Raw genomic sequence first — 14,746 nt, forward strand, 5'->3', positions numbered from 1 at the left:
AGAACAATGCAGTTTAACTTTTAGAGAGCCCTGTTGACCTGGAGAATGCTTTTTATCAAACTGAGATAATGGGAAGAACATCTAACAGTCACACTGTTATTCTTTTAACAGTACGCTGCATGTTCCAGTTTAGCAGAAAGCTGGACAGGAATGCACATTCTCACCTAACTTCTGCAAAGCAGCTGTGTTTTGCAAACACCTGCCCCAGGATTAGTGTGGAGATAGGCGTAAGAACTCAGTCCCAAAGTTACTCCCTCATCTCAAGACACGTAATTTGTATTTTGAAACTTCTGAAGTTTCAACCTCTCTGTGCCATGCACTTACAGCATTGTGTCCTGAGGCAGGACTATTACTTGAGTGCTGTTCCAAGACATCAGATGCCTATTTGTTTTCTTTACACCAAGTATGCATGCTTGAAAGAGGAGAGAGAGACTGCAGTACAAGATTATGCCTTAAAGACCAAGGTGTAAGGCTGGGACTGGAAAGACTGAAGTTCATTATCTTGCTCTGTCAAATACGTGACACAAGCGTGGCCATTGGATCAGTTTTCTTGTCCCAACTTTTTACACTGGAAAGCAGGCACAACTACTTCTCCAGGTTAAAGTGGCCCAACACAGCAAGGCTATCTGACCCTGCATGAGGAATAGGGCTCGACAAATAAACAGGGAAGCATTAAGACACTGTGGTAACGCAGAATGGAGATTCATTCATGTCTGTTCAGTCATAAGGACCGGAAACTTCATCAAATAGCTTGATCCACTTCTCATCTGCAGGTCTCCCCTGCAAGGATATGATCAAGCACACTTCCTCCACAGCAACACTTGGTGTTCATCAGATTTGAGTGTGGCTGTGGCACAGTAAGGCAGGATGTTAATGCCGACCTCACGGGAAGGCAGCATATAGAGGGGCAGAACCGGCTCTGGTTCCAAGAGTTCCTTCAGCACTTCTGGAGATCTCTGCAGCCCAAACCCACTCCTGTCTAAGCCCTCTGCAAAGCTCCCACCGGGCCTCCCAAACACTACATCTTGATCTAATAGTTTCAGGGCATGCTGGCATTGACATTCATATGTACAACTTCATTAATTGTGAAACTTCAATTTCGAAATGTGTCTGTGCTAAAAAAGAACCATTCCTGACAACAAGGAGTTGGATTAAGAAGTTATGTAGGAAGAGAATATTAAATTTCCAACTGATCTGACATTTTTTGGCATATAATCATTTGTAAAATCTGCTGTAAAAGTTGTGATTGATGGTTACAGAATTTGACATAGAGGAAATACTTTTCTAAGGACCTTAATACCACACATTTCATTGTTTAATAAAATGAACAACAAACTATAACAAGTACACTTACTACATATTTATAACTTCATGAAATAAGCAAATTTTTAAAAACCATTTGAGTTGCTTACACACTTCTCTGGAACAATCTGCACAGCTATCACGGGCTTGGCTTGAGCCAAGGAGCCCACACCTGGCAAAACACTGGCACCAATGTTTCAAACGGTCTGAGCTACCAGCAACGTGACCCTGTCACCTATCCAAGTCACAAGCTTGGAAGAAAAAAAAAAGTTCCTTTATCAGCTCTGGTTAAGGTCCAGGAATGCACTGCTGCCGATGACAAACAAGGAAGGAGGGAACTTTGAGAGATTTTTCCCTATGCAGCTATCACAGCTCACCCTCTATTAAAAGAAAAATCCTTGTCCTATATGTTAAACCTTACATATGGATGTTTGTAATAAGAAAAAGGTGAGGGAACTTGTCCACATATACCATTATGTCATGCACACAGGCTACCAGAAGGGTTTTGATAGCCTTCTATTTACTGAAGTATTTATTTATTAAGAGTCAAGATACTGACTCCAAGAACTCTGCAACATATAGTGCAATCCCCAGGCCAAGTCAAGTCCTTCATGGGATATCAATTTATAATTTATAGTCTAACAACAAAGTTGCTGATGACTGTCCAGCAAGATTCCCGCACCTAAGCTTTCAGCCTGATGTGTAGCTAAGTACTGGCCAAATCCATAAAACGTTCACCACCTCTTCCATTTCAAAGAGGAGACAGCCTGGAGAGCACACAGAGGAGCCGAGTGGCTACAGGCATTCAGGAAAGTGCCCAGGGACTTGTCAGGAGCTGGGGAACCCTTGGGCACAGTGATGTGTCATTGGCACACCACCCTACTGATATCCCTTTAACGCTCCCAGCGCTTGTGTGTGTGAACCTTCCCACCCTACAGACAAGGCTGGGAATGAAGCAGTAGAGCAGCCAGCTGGGAGATGCCCAGCACTCAACGATTCCCCCTAAGACAGAAAAATTTTCCAGAAGACGGACAGCCCAGCCTCCAGGCTAATGTCACATTGCCAAAGTGGCAGTGAAAACCTGTCCAACCCACCAGTGACTACTGAGAGGGTCACTAATGACACGGGGCTGAGGGAATCACCTGCACCCGCCATGCTTGTGCTGTGGCTTTCGGGTCATTTGTGGAAAGACAGACATTCTGTTTAACAAAATATGTCTAGAGGTGGTTCTGGGACATCTCATCTCAAAAAAATTACTGTTTCACAAGTGACTAGGAAAAGAGAGCTAGGACAGAACTAGGCAATTCAGGCATCAAACAAACAAAAAAAAAATCTGACCAGGCTATGTCAAGCATTCACTGAAACATTTACCTCTTTTGGTCACAAAAGGACTTCAATCTGTTAAAAAGAAAATAAAGCACCTCTAATTGTTAAGCATTTTTACTGTATCTGCCTACATTTTTGGCAACACAAAAGATCTTGGCATTGGGATGTAATTAGTAATGGAGAAACTTATTTATGATGATAAATACACTTATCAAAATCTGGAGATCGTTCACTGAAGAGGCCAACAATGTAGATTCACAAGAAACCCCGACACGCTTGCAACCTTTCTCCTACAAAGATGGATTATTTGATTGCCTTCAACTGTGAAAACTGAGCCTCAAAGTTGCAGTTCTTAGACAAGACTCTTACTTCCAGCTCTCAAAAACATCCACTTCTTATATCACCTTTTTTCCTTCTGTATCACTGTCGGTCAAAGCTTTGGTTTCCAGCTGAGGAAAGTGGAGCAGAACAAGCTACTGCCACGCAGCAGGAGCCACATGGTGCCCAGTGACAGCCACCCAGCTCCCTCAGGCTCCCACTCACCTCATTGATGGCAGAGCCTCCACGGAGGAGGGGAGCTCCTGGGACACGTGTGGGCGTAGGATAAATAGTTTGCCTAAGCACACAGATGGATCAGGGTCAAAGCAGTCAAGATTTGCTAGCCATTTGCCAAGAAAGGGTTGGCTTTTATAATTGATTTCATGAGAACATATTGACCTTTTACTAACAGGTGCAACAGTGTGGGTGCAAGTCAGATAATCCCTGTTTCCAGTACAACACAGCATTTGCTATAACAACAGAATGAAAACTCTGTTTTCTGGGTAAGAAAAATCTTTAAAAGAAACTGCTTCCACTCAGCACCTGGCCCCGCACTCTCTCCAGCTTGTGCCATGTCAGAAGTGCCCAGACATGAGGCGTGACTCTCCTCTGATGTATGCTGGTTTGCCCAACCTATTCTCCGTGCCTGCTGTAGTGACTGAGAGCACCTCCGCCAATGCCTCCTTTAAATGAGAATTTCCCTGTTAAAAGCCTTGCAAGCTGAAGCCATTCGGCCCCAGAACAAGTCACTGCTTTAACACAGCACAGGCCAAGCTCTCCTCCTTGCTTCCATTCTTCCTTCCCTGTCTCCCCCTGAACTACAGCAACTAAAACCAGCTGCTTTGAGGCAGGAGGTGTCACTGAGGAGAAGAATGGGGGAGCAAGGAGAAAGGGGTCAGGAGACACGAACACGGACCAGAAGCTGCTCCATTTTCCCCAGAGTAACTGGCACAAACAGAGGCTACTGCTGGACGAACAGCCTGGAGCTGACGGACACAAACACTTAGCAAAAGCAGATTCAGGTGGAACAGAGAGAGCCAGCACACACCTGTTTGCTCCACCTCATGAATGCTCCATTCTCCATGTCCAACTTTGCTGAGGGGAAAAAAAATATGTATACTTCTAAAGCAGAAAGATTTAAGGCAGCACACTTCAATGAGGTGCTCTTATCTTTTTTGTGCTTGGCTGGCTGACCACTCTCCACTTCAATGACTTGGCTGCTATTATGCAAATGAGAAGGAAGCCAGAAGTCATGCACCTGTGTTTGCCCCTGCATTTGGGACGGCTGTGAGGTCTGTGAGCCCTGTTATGTGGTCAGCAGGCAGGTGGGATTGCTCCGCTCAGGTTACAGCCGGGCAAGTGAAGGGCTTTTGGGGCTCAAACAACTGTTACCAAGAATTCAAGACAACACAGTGGTTAGACTGGGTTTTACAGCCAAGGAGAACAAAAACTTTGGATATTTCTGAAAGCACAGCATTTAATACAGCTGCAGATCTGCACCCAGATGCTTTCTACGTGAGAAAAGAATAAGGCTCCGACCCAGCAGGGCATCCCTCCAACACAACGCACGAGTCAGTCCCACTAGCTCAGATGCTGAACAAAGCTTATGTGCGGCACCGCTGGCAGCACTGGGGCTTTACACATTTTCTAGTACAGGTCGTAATGACAAGAGAAACTTTCTTCTTGCTTTTGGGGAGATCTGCTTCACTGCCAACGTCGTCTCAAGTCCAAACCCTAGCTGTTTTGGTTTACTGACCGTTAACAGTAGCTTCCATCTCAACAGAACCTGTCTTTTCAGCAGGCTCCCCAACGCACACTGCTTTTGCCCGGTGCATGCAAGCTGTTCTGTATAGACCTGAAAGTCTCCAGTAATAACATCACGAACTGGTGGCAACAGTGAGCAGCATATAAACACCAGTACATGTATTTGAATGTTTAGCTTCTGAAACAGTGATTAGCAGACTAGCAGATCTACAGACTAACCTTACAAGTTACCACTTTCAATGGGGAGGGAAAAAAAAAAAAAAAAAAAAAAAAGCCTACCTGGAGTTCCAAAGGATTATCAACCCGACTCTCCAATTTGGTGAAAACAAAAACTATTGAAGACTCACTACTACTCTGAATTGAACAGGCAGGTCTAAACAAAACATCTGGTGCACCAGTGCTCTGTCATATAGTATACTGAAGAGAAAATGAGAATAAAAGAACATCTTTTAAAGAATGGCTGTGCTGTGCTTCTGAGCAGGTTGATGAGTATGGGCACAAAGTCACAGAGAAAGCAGCAGTGCCCTGGAAAGAGAGGAAGAACTCAGGTTGAGGTCGTACAAGAAGTACCCAGTTCAAAAAGACTGGCCCTAACCAGCAGATGCAAATGGCCAGCTTGCACGTGTGCAGCAAACACATACCCCTTCAGCTATCCCACCAGGCCGTTAAGAGGGCTTTGGGGGAAGAGAGGAGACAGTCTGTGGAGTCTGAGAATCTACCTGAAAACTTCACAGCAAAAAAAAAAAAAAAAAAAAAAAAAGAGCAGAAGCATAACCACAAACAAGCAGCATGTCAGCTTTTCTGGGCACTCAGGAAGTTGGGCAGCTCTGCTTGGCTACAGAACTTTCAAATGATTTTCTGAGTGCTGGTGCCAGGGCAGAGGGAAGGAGGAATTATTTTCTACTAGCCGATAATTATTCCTTTAGCTGCTTGGTTTCCTTCAAGCTTAATTAAATAAACATGTTGTTTCTACAAGAATTCTTACCTCTGAATTATGAGTATTTTGCCTCAACTTTCACCTACATAAAATCGTTTGGCTGTGAATCTGACAAATGGGAGACTCCTTCAAGTCTAGCAATGGAGAACATGAGGAAGAGGCCTCTGGAGAGAGGGAGAAAGACACGGGGTTTAGCCCACACTTCACGTAAACATTTCTTAACATCGACAAATATCTCCTAGCAAGACTAAGCTGAGTTTCAGCTAAGTGTTGTGAACATTTCGCAGGACCTTATTTGCTTGCAGATTCCAACTTCCATTGCTCTGAACAACTTTATTTTGCTGGAACTTGCTGATGCTTTCACCAAGACCACCTGCTTTCATAACCATTTCGGTAGAGAGGATTTAAGTTGTCAAAGCTGGTTAATATTTCACATACTGTTGCACTGATTTATTGGTGAGTTGATATTTTGCTATTGGTACTATTAAGAAAAAAAAGAAACCACTAACATTTGGGATAAAAAATAAACACGGCAGTGAAACACTGCTGTGTACTGAAAAACCCCAAATCCTGACCTTTTCAAGTAAGCTCCCCCCTCCTGCTCCCTTCCTAATTGCCAAGGAAAGCAAGCTGTTTCTAGACTCAGCAAAGCCACTGGTTGAAGTCCAGCTAAGGTCCTCAACGCACGGTAACTACCTCACCAGCACTGAGGGATTTATAAATTTGATTTAAAATCTATCAGCAAAGTTGGTAGGAAGGTTATTGTCTGGGGAACAGGGAGCCATCCCTTTCTCTTCTCTGTGCTTTTTCATGGAATGTGTTTTTTTTTTTTTTTTTTTTGTTTTTTTTTTTTTGATGATTCTGCCAAAGAAAACCTCCACAAAACTGCAATTACAATATATTTTAGGTGTGGGAATGGGAAGGGAATATTGTATGACCATGTTTGCAGCAAGAAGAACCAAATGAAAAGTTCAGATCGGTAACAGATCTGGATTCCATCCTTTTCCTCCTCACTTCTGACAGGGAAACTTACAGAGCTAGCTGAACTCTCGGCATGAGGAATGAACAGAACTGGCTAGGGCCAAATGCTCTGGGAAACAGATGCTACACAACATTTCCATGTGTCATGCCCCGCACCTCTGCTGCTTCAAGTCTTGCCATCCATGCTGGAGGCTGGCTGCTGCCCCCGTGTGCCCCCAGCATCTCCACGGCTGGTATTTAACAGCAGATATTAACCACCCCAAAAAATTATTGCCAATGCAACAGGGTGAAATGCAACTGCTTCAGCGCTGAGTGAGGCCAGACTGTGGTTATGCCCAAGTAGGAAAGTGGTCTGAAGAACTGTGTGCTTGTTTCCAAGCAGTCACCCAGTTGTGCATCTGAAAAACACCCAACAGGCTGACTTGAAGATGGATGGAGAAAGGCACAGGTGTGTTTCTTTACAGATAAACAAGCTTAATTATGGGCAGTGTAGAACAAAATAATTTTTAAGGACTTGCTAGCTGATGAAAAAGACAGAGCTTGCAGGTCATCCAAGATAAAAAAAAAAAAATCCCAGGAGAATTAATTGCTCAGGAGAGAAGAAAACAGACAAGGATGGTAATCTGACTCCAGCAGAACATTCCCCACCTGCTCCCAGACAAATGCACCTGCCAACAGCCATTTAGACGTCTCACTTCCAAACTTCTGTGTTAAGCCAACAAATTATGAAGTTTCAGTCTTCGAGCATCTGAGATTTGGCCTCAGTTACTGCCATATTGAGCAAAAGAAAACAAAGGTCAACTCGAGTCTCTAGACTGAGATTTTAGCAGCATCTGCTAGATTTACTACCTGACCTCATATATTATCACTCTCTTTATATAAAAGACTCATTCCCAACACCATGTTGTGGTACAAAATGCTTTGGCTTTTCCTACCATGGTGCAATATTTAGATTTAAGCGAAAAGACCAGGCATCACCTGCATGCGTTTGTACAAAATTAAAGCACTTGGGCTATCTTCTGTAGCTGTAACTCACCCTCTCAGTGTCCCCGAGAACCTGCCTCCCCTGTGACCTAATGTTAAAGTCATTGCCCTGCTCATCCACAGTGGCTGCAAGGTTTCACGCCATGATGCCCAAAGCAGTAACAAACCTTGGCAGAATGTTTGAAGTCATCTGCAAACTCTAGTAGGACACTGTCATAACCATGGATCCCATAAGCACTAAGAAACAAACACTGATGTTGATTTAGAATCCTAAAATAGTACACAGGAAAGTTATCTGTGCACCACCTGCATGGCTCCTTCCCCAAAAGCATCAGCAGTGCTTGCTATCCTCAGGTGGAAGAACACACTGCCCCTGTGGTGAGCCTCATGTTTGGGCTTTGCACAGGGACTTAGAGTTTTAAATAATCTTCTGCAGCACATGACATGTGTGCTTATATATGCCCTATTCCCCCTTCCCAAGCTACATCCCCAGGATAATAGAGGAAAATGAAAACAATAATCAAATAAATTTCCCTATGTTACTGACTTGCGTCATGTTTTGCTTGGGATTTTCAAAGATTATGCATTTGTAGGAATTGGCCTGTGTTTCCTTGGAACCAAAATCATCTTGACAGAGCTGAAAGGGGTGGTGATGTCCATTTTGGAGTGGACTTAGCAGCCACCTTAGTATCTACCCTTGAGTAAAAAGAAGAGAGTTTCATTCTGCAATGCTGACGCTCACGTTAATCAAACCAAAGAAACTCAGTGAAAACACATAGTTCTTACCTCACTGTAAGCACCTGTTTATAAAAAACAGAATTTATGGATGTGAAAATAAACAGTAACAGAAATTGTACCTTTATATCAAGCTGCAGAAAGTGGATTAAGTGCAAGCAAACCCTAAGTATCTGGGGGACAGAAGGAACTCTAGAATAGCTTCGTTGAATCCTACTGACATACTCAATTATTTGTAAAGCTTTAGCAAGCATACTAGTAAAAAAAGAGACTGAAAAAAGCCTGAAAGCAAGACATCACATACATATAATTTTCTAAAATAACTGGTAGAATTGTGTTCACTTGTGCAGAAGTTCCATTTATTTAAATCCTGTGGGATTTGCAAGGGGAGTATATGATTTTAGCTCATTTATAATACACCTGCTATTTTTATTTCCTTATTTCATAAGCATTAGCATATGCCATTCTTTTTTTTCCAGTAGCGTGCAGTATTACAAAAGATCTAGGTAACCTTGTTATGAAGCTCTAAACTGAACTTTTTGGGGGATCCTTGCAGATACTTACTACCTCCAAGAAAAGCTACTACAGAAACTGTCACAGTTAATTAATAAGCTCATTTTGCATGTTCTGTCCAAAGCTCCAAGCTATTCCATAAGCAAAGGTTAAGAACAAATACCCTCAGAGGCTGCACAGGAAAGAGGAGGCACTTCTGAAGAGCATTCATTTCTGACCAACAATAGGAAATAAAATGAAAGCGAGAGCAGAAATCCCACTTTAAGAGACCGTCCATCAGCAGCCTACATGCCTGAAGCAAAATACATTATATTTTGCTTTGGATAATCTAACCTTTGCTTCGGCCTCGCGCAATTCAACCATGACTCAAGCACCCAATTACAGGAAGTCCCTCTGGGCCAGCACAGCGATGTTTCTGATAACAGCAATTGAGGAAATGGAAAGCACTGTGCACAAGGAGATGTTTTTATATAAAAAGCCTGGTCTGAGCAGGCTTGCAAGCTGTGAACAATTGTTGCTGATAACATTACATGAGCTGACTTTAAAATCTAAATAACACTGCTGCAATTAAAAACAACCTGTCTAGTTACCTTTCTGCAACCCGCTTGGATTAAAAGCTAGAACAGACAACATAATGTTATTTATTTCCTTCAGTGACTATAGATTAAGTTAACTCAAGTTGCCTCTTTTCAAGTGACCCTGATTTTCAACAAGTACTGAGCATTCACCATGTAAAAATTAAGACCCATGGCCCAAGACATAAATTCTTCTAAAAATGGCCTTTTTTTTTTTTTTTTTTTTAAGTGGCTAAGCCCATTCACAAAATGGCACTCAACCCATTCATCCCCACAGCTTCTCAAGGCCAAGATCTACACAATCAAATCACAGCCAAAATAAACATAGAGACAATAAATTGTTCTAACCAGCACCAGGCACGTCAATCTTGATTATTCCACAAAACGGGTATTTAGGATGGGTTTTGTGCAGATTACTAGGTTATCTCTTGACTTAACCCTATATTTCATTTCTATAATCCATCAACACTGCAAGAAATCTGTCTTGTTACAGAAAATGGACAGAAGATATCAGATGTCCTTTCCTATCACACTGAAATAATTTGCTATTTGGAAAATGTTTCTCTTCCAAAGTGATAGAAAAAAAAATAATCTGATCTTTTCTGTTTTGGATCAGAATGCTGCATATTTGCTACTGGTTTAGCACTAAATAAATAACTCAGTCATACAGCACTGGAGCCTCTCTGCCACCTATGGAGAAGGGTGCAGTGAGCCCTGCTTCCCAACATCCGTGGTCTTGATGGCTCTTTGTCCATGAGCAAAATGAGAGACTGCTGACAACACACAAAAGTATTGGAGCCGCGCCAGTCTTCCCTTTCCTCCCAACATCATTTGTCCTCTTGGAAAAGACGGGCTTTCAGATTGTAAAGAATTTCATGTTTTCATTCCAAGCCCTAAGGCAGATGGAAAGTGCAATGGCCTAGAGGCTGAAATAGTAACATTTTGACCCATGAAGCGGAGCAGAAATATGCTCAAACACTGTGAATAGCGAGAAAACAAGGTGCTGAAAAGCATCAAGCCAGAAGTGGTGGCAGGAAAAGCTGAACAGCAGAGAGCCGAGGCACCAGCAGGAAGCAGCCCTGGTGCTGAGGGGCCTGGTACTGAGCTCTAAGCAGGACAAATGCCCAGAGCAGCAAGGGGTGATGGCTGCAGCACAAAACCACCACGTCCCAGCAGGCAGCTATACCATGCTGCACAGCACCACTGATCCCATGCAGAGTTATAGAGCAGCTCAGTGCATCCAACCTACCTCCTGGGATGCCTTCCTGGATCAGTGTACCTCCAGAAGACCTTCAAGTCTTGGGGGGAAACCAAGGACCAGCCCAACATTTTAACAACAGGACAATCAAATTTCTGTGCCAGCATCCAGGCTTGGCATGGCTTCATCAATTAGACAAGTGCTAATCATGGAACCTCAACCAAATCTGGTGTCTTGAGACAGGAGGATGTGGACACCAGCTCGGGCTGCCAAAAGGCAGCAGAGCAGCACCAGTGCAGAGGGATCCATTTCTGGAACACAGAAACAGCCCTCATATATGCTGGCATCCCCTCAAAACACCAAGGGTGCACCCTCAGAGCACTGCCTCCCTACATGGATGTTTGTACAGACAAAGGTTTCTTTGATGAATTCTGACCTGCCCCAAATTCTTCTATGGCCAGTGGGCACTCTGACATAGATAAGTTACAGCATTCAGGTGGTAGCAAGTAAAAGCATTTAGAGTTTTTTAGAAATGATCAGGACACCTTTAAGGGTGGGTCAAATGAGCCTGAGATGTTTGAGAGAAAATAATTGCAGCTATTTGCAATCTGCTGAGCGGGGAAAAGCAAGGACACCCTCAGCACAAGGACGTAACACCGTAATGGCAAAACAGCTTATTCATGTTGGATAGCGGGCTAAATCCTGATCCCGTTCACAAATAACTCCATGCTACATTAACATTTTAGGACTATGAATAATGAGAGATTTTTCAAGAGGCCTTTCAGTTAGCAGTTAAAGAATTAAAGGAAAAAAGGAGAACAGAGGAAAAAGTGGTAAGACCTCTGCTGCAGGAGTGGATGGAGAAGGAACTGAAAATTGCGAGCTACAACTTGATATAATTACCACCTCTACTTGAGGCTCACAGCTGCTGCCTAAGATGTTCCAGAAATTTCTGAAAGCTTTGAGACTGCTGCCAAAGCAAATGCTGTACACTGCATGGCCAGAGAGAGGATTTCTAGGCAGGATACCTATCATTATAAGGGAATTCAGAGCAGCTTGAGGTTTGGGGTTTTTTGCTAATCTTTTTGTTTAGATCTGAATTCCAAGGTACAAAAGAAAAAGCTTTTGGCACAAACTGACTGACAAGAATATTTCTGTTCATGTATTTAAGAGAGTAAGTTTTTGCCCAATGAGAGTGACTTAGCTAGTATACAGAAAAGGTTTTCTTCTAATTCCCAGCAAATACTGTGTTTACAGTAAAATTAGACTAGGTATTTTCTCTTCTGCCGAGCTATCGAATCCCATCTTTCGGTTAACTCTGCCACGTTCCCAAGAGATAAAAATCCCATCACAAGTAAAACATAGTGAAGTTAGACCAACTTGGAATTGTTGCAGTAAAGCTCTGCACGAGCAATTACCCTGTCCAAGCTAACAAACGAGCAGGAGTCATATTTGTATCAGAGCCTACAGAAATCTTACTTCAGGTATAAAAGCCAATGAATTATCCACAGAATTTAGGTTTGCAGGGGAAAGAAAGGCTGATTTGTTTACTCAATGGCAGAATGAATTTAAAGGTAAGAAAATAAATATATATTATCAGAATTGACAAGGTATGAAAAACAATTATGTTGCTACACTTTAAAGGAAACATGGACAAAGAGTTTTTGCAAACATGTCCACACATACTGAAAAAGATTTTTAGTAGCTAACTGCAAGGAAGATACAGAGCATAAGAATAATTTTCTAAATAAATTAGCAGTATTCTATCAAACATGTTAATATCTTAATCCCGAGATAATCGACTCCTTAACCTTTGGCACTTGAGTTTACTTAACTGGAGATACAATAATTATTTCATTACGAGGAAACACCCCGGTTGCAACTCAGAATCATTAAAATGCTTGCAGTCCTAACCATACATGCCGGAAGAACATGAGCTGTACTTACGCAAAGAAGAACAAGCCACATTTCCAGCTCACATACACAGCCATACATAGACATGTCATGCAGCTTAGTAAAACTTCATTAACTTCACTAGAGCTATACAGATGACAGCAGTTGTGGGTCTGGCCCAACATCTTAAATATATAACAATAATAATAATATATAAAAAAACATTAAACTAAAATTCTATTATTAGGAGCTTACATGCTATTACATGTGTGCTTGCAAGCATAAAATAGTAGTTTTATTATGTCTGATGAAAGGTAGCATGGTACTCGGCTCCCATACATATCCCCAAACAAGCTCCCTGGCAATTGGTTAATCCAAGAATCTGAAATTCTGCCAAGAAGCAAATCTTGCTCTAATATAATACTTCATACCTCATCCATCTTACTAGGGCCATAGTTCTGAATTGCTAAATGGTAGCGAGAAGTGCTTCGTAATTTAGAAAACCTGCAGCATTCTTAAAAGGGAAATACAAGTTAGAAGTTAAGGGTTTGTAGCATCTGGTTCCTGTTTACAGATCCTCAGTCTTCCTGAATGCATTTACAAGAATCATAAGGAGGTTAAAATGTTTAAGCGGAAAACAAACAAATAAACATTGCCCAGACAGGCAACGTTCTGCTGTGTTGTATTCTTAGATGGCTTTCTTTCAAAGCCTAACCTGGTATTGGGAATTGTACGATTTTATGACAAAATCTGGGACATTCATGCTCTGAGAGGCACACAGATGCAAACACAGCGACTGTCTGCTGGTTTCTAATTTCTATGACCTTTCTCAATAGACTGGTTGCAAAGGAAAGACAGGTTTCTACTGTGATAAAACCACACGAGGAACCAAGGAGTCAGTCATAATTCTAGAGCCTCATTGTTGATTGCAAAGCACATAAGCACTTTCTCCTATGACAATGGAACTCCTGTGCTCACTGAGTTCTGTAGCAAGTAGGTTTTACACCAACAACCCCTCATGGTACCTTGGCACTGTACAGGGATTTTTAAAAGAAGGGTTTACTACCTCAGAAAGCCTGAAAATCAGCAGCTGAAAATAAGATTTGAAGTTAGAAACTACTTATGCCTAATTATTTATGCCTTCCCATATTTATCTTTAAGGGCTAGGGAAAAAAATCAGTTTTAGGTACCAGTAGGAACTTGTATCAGCGATTAATCAGCTCTTCAAAGCATTCAACTGATATGTGAATTAGACCTTGGCATTAACAAATAAATAATTACTGGATTACCGGCTGATAACGGGCTGAAATAAATTAAAAGCACAATGCTATCTGAAAAGCAATTACTCATTTAATCAGTCACTGAAAAATTGGGGCTTTTTTCCTTCAAGCACAATACTTAATATATGTGTGCTGAATCATTGCCTATTTTTGACAGGATATTTGTATTGCATTTTCATTTTAAATTTCAGTATCACTAGACAACACGCACAAATCCGCATTGTATATCAAACTATGACTTACTACTGTGAGCTGTTTCTTTGCTTCATTCCACTTATGGGCACAACTGACTTCAGTGCACCCCTTCTAAATCTAGAAGGGTCTGCCTTTTCATAATACGAAATGGAAAATTACTTGCTGCTCAATGTACTTTATCTGGGAAAAACAAAACAAAACAAAACAAAAACAAACAAACAAACAAAAAAAAAACAGTAAGAAACAAATGATAAGTGAGACATTCTCGAGTAAAACCTAAGTACAAGCTGAGCACTACTGAGGAGAAGCAATAAGGAATTTTAACAGAAACCCGGAGTAAGAAACACACTGTCTAGCGAGCAGAAAGAGAACTCAGAGCACCTTATGTTGTTGATTGGTGTTGATGAAACTCTTTCTTTAGTATTCAAACACAGCCACAAGAATAAAATCCATCTGAAAAGCGTTCAATGTCAGTTTCTATCACAACCATGGTTTCTTTGCTTCTAAAACCACACCACTACAAAGTCCAGTTTAGTGATTATAGCATTAAAATCCAAGTAAATGACAAATACTTGAGAAGATTAAGGGAGGCAAGACTAGATAAAAACAGCAAAGCCTTTCAGGTAACTGCATTTCTGGGAGACTCTTGAGAAGTGTGTACTGCCTGAAGGTATGTAACATCATGGAAAGCCATTTGGTTCAAAGTAAACTCAAAGCATAAACATGCTTTCTGCCCCACCGTATG

The sequence above is a fragment of the Aythya fuligula genome, chromosome 4 (genome assembly GCF_009819795.1).
Source record: "Aythya fuligula isolate bAytFul2 chromosome 4, bAytFul2.pri, whole genome shotgun sequence".
In the NCBI taxonomy this organism is placed as follows: domain Eukaryota; kingdom Metazoa; phylum Chordata; class Aves; order Anseriformes; family Anatidae; genus Aythya; species Aythya fuligula.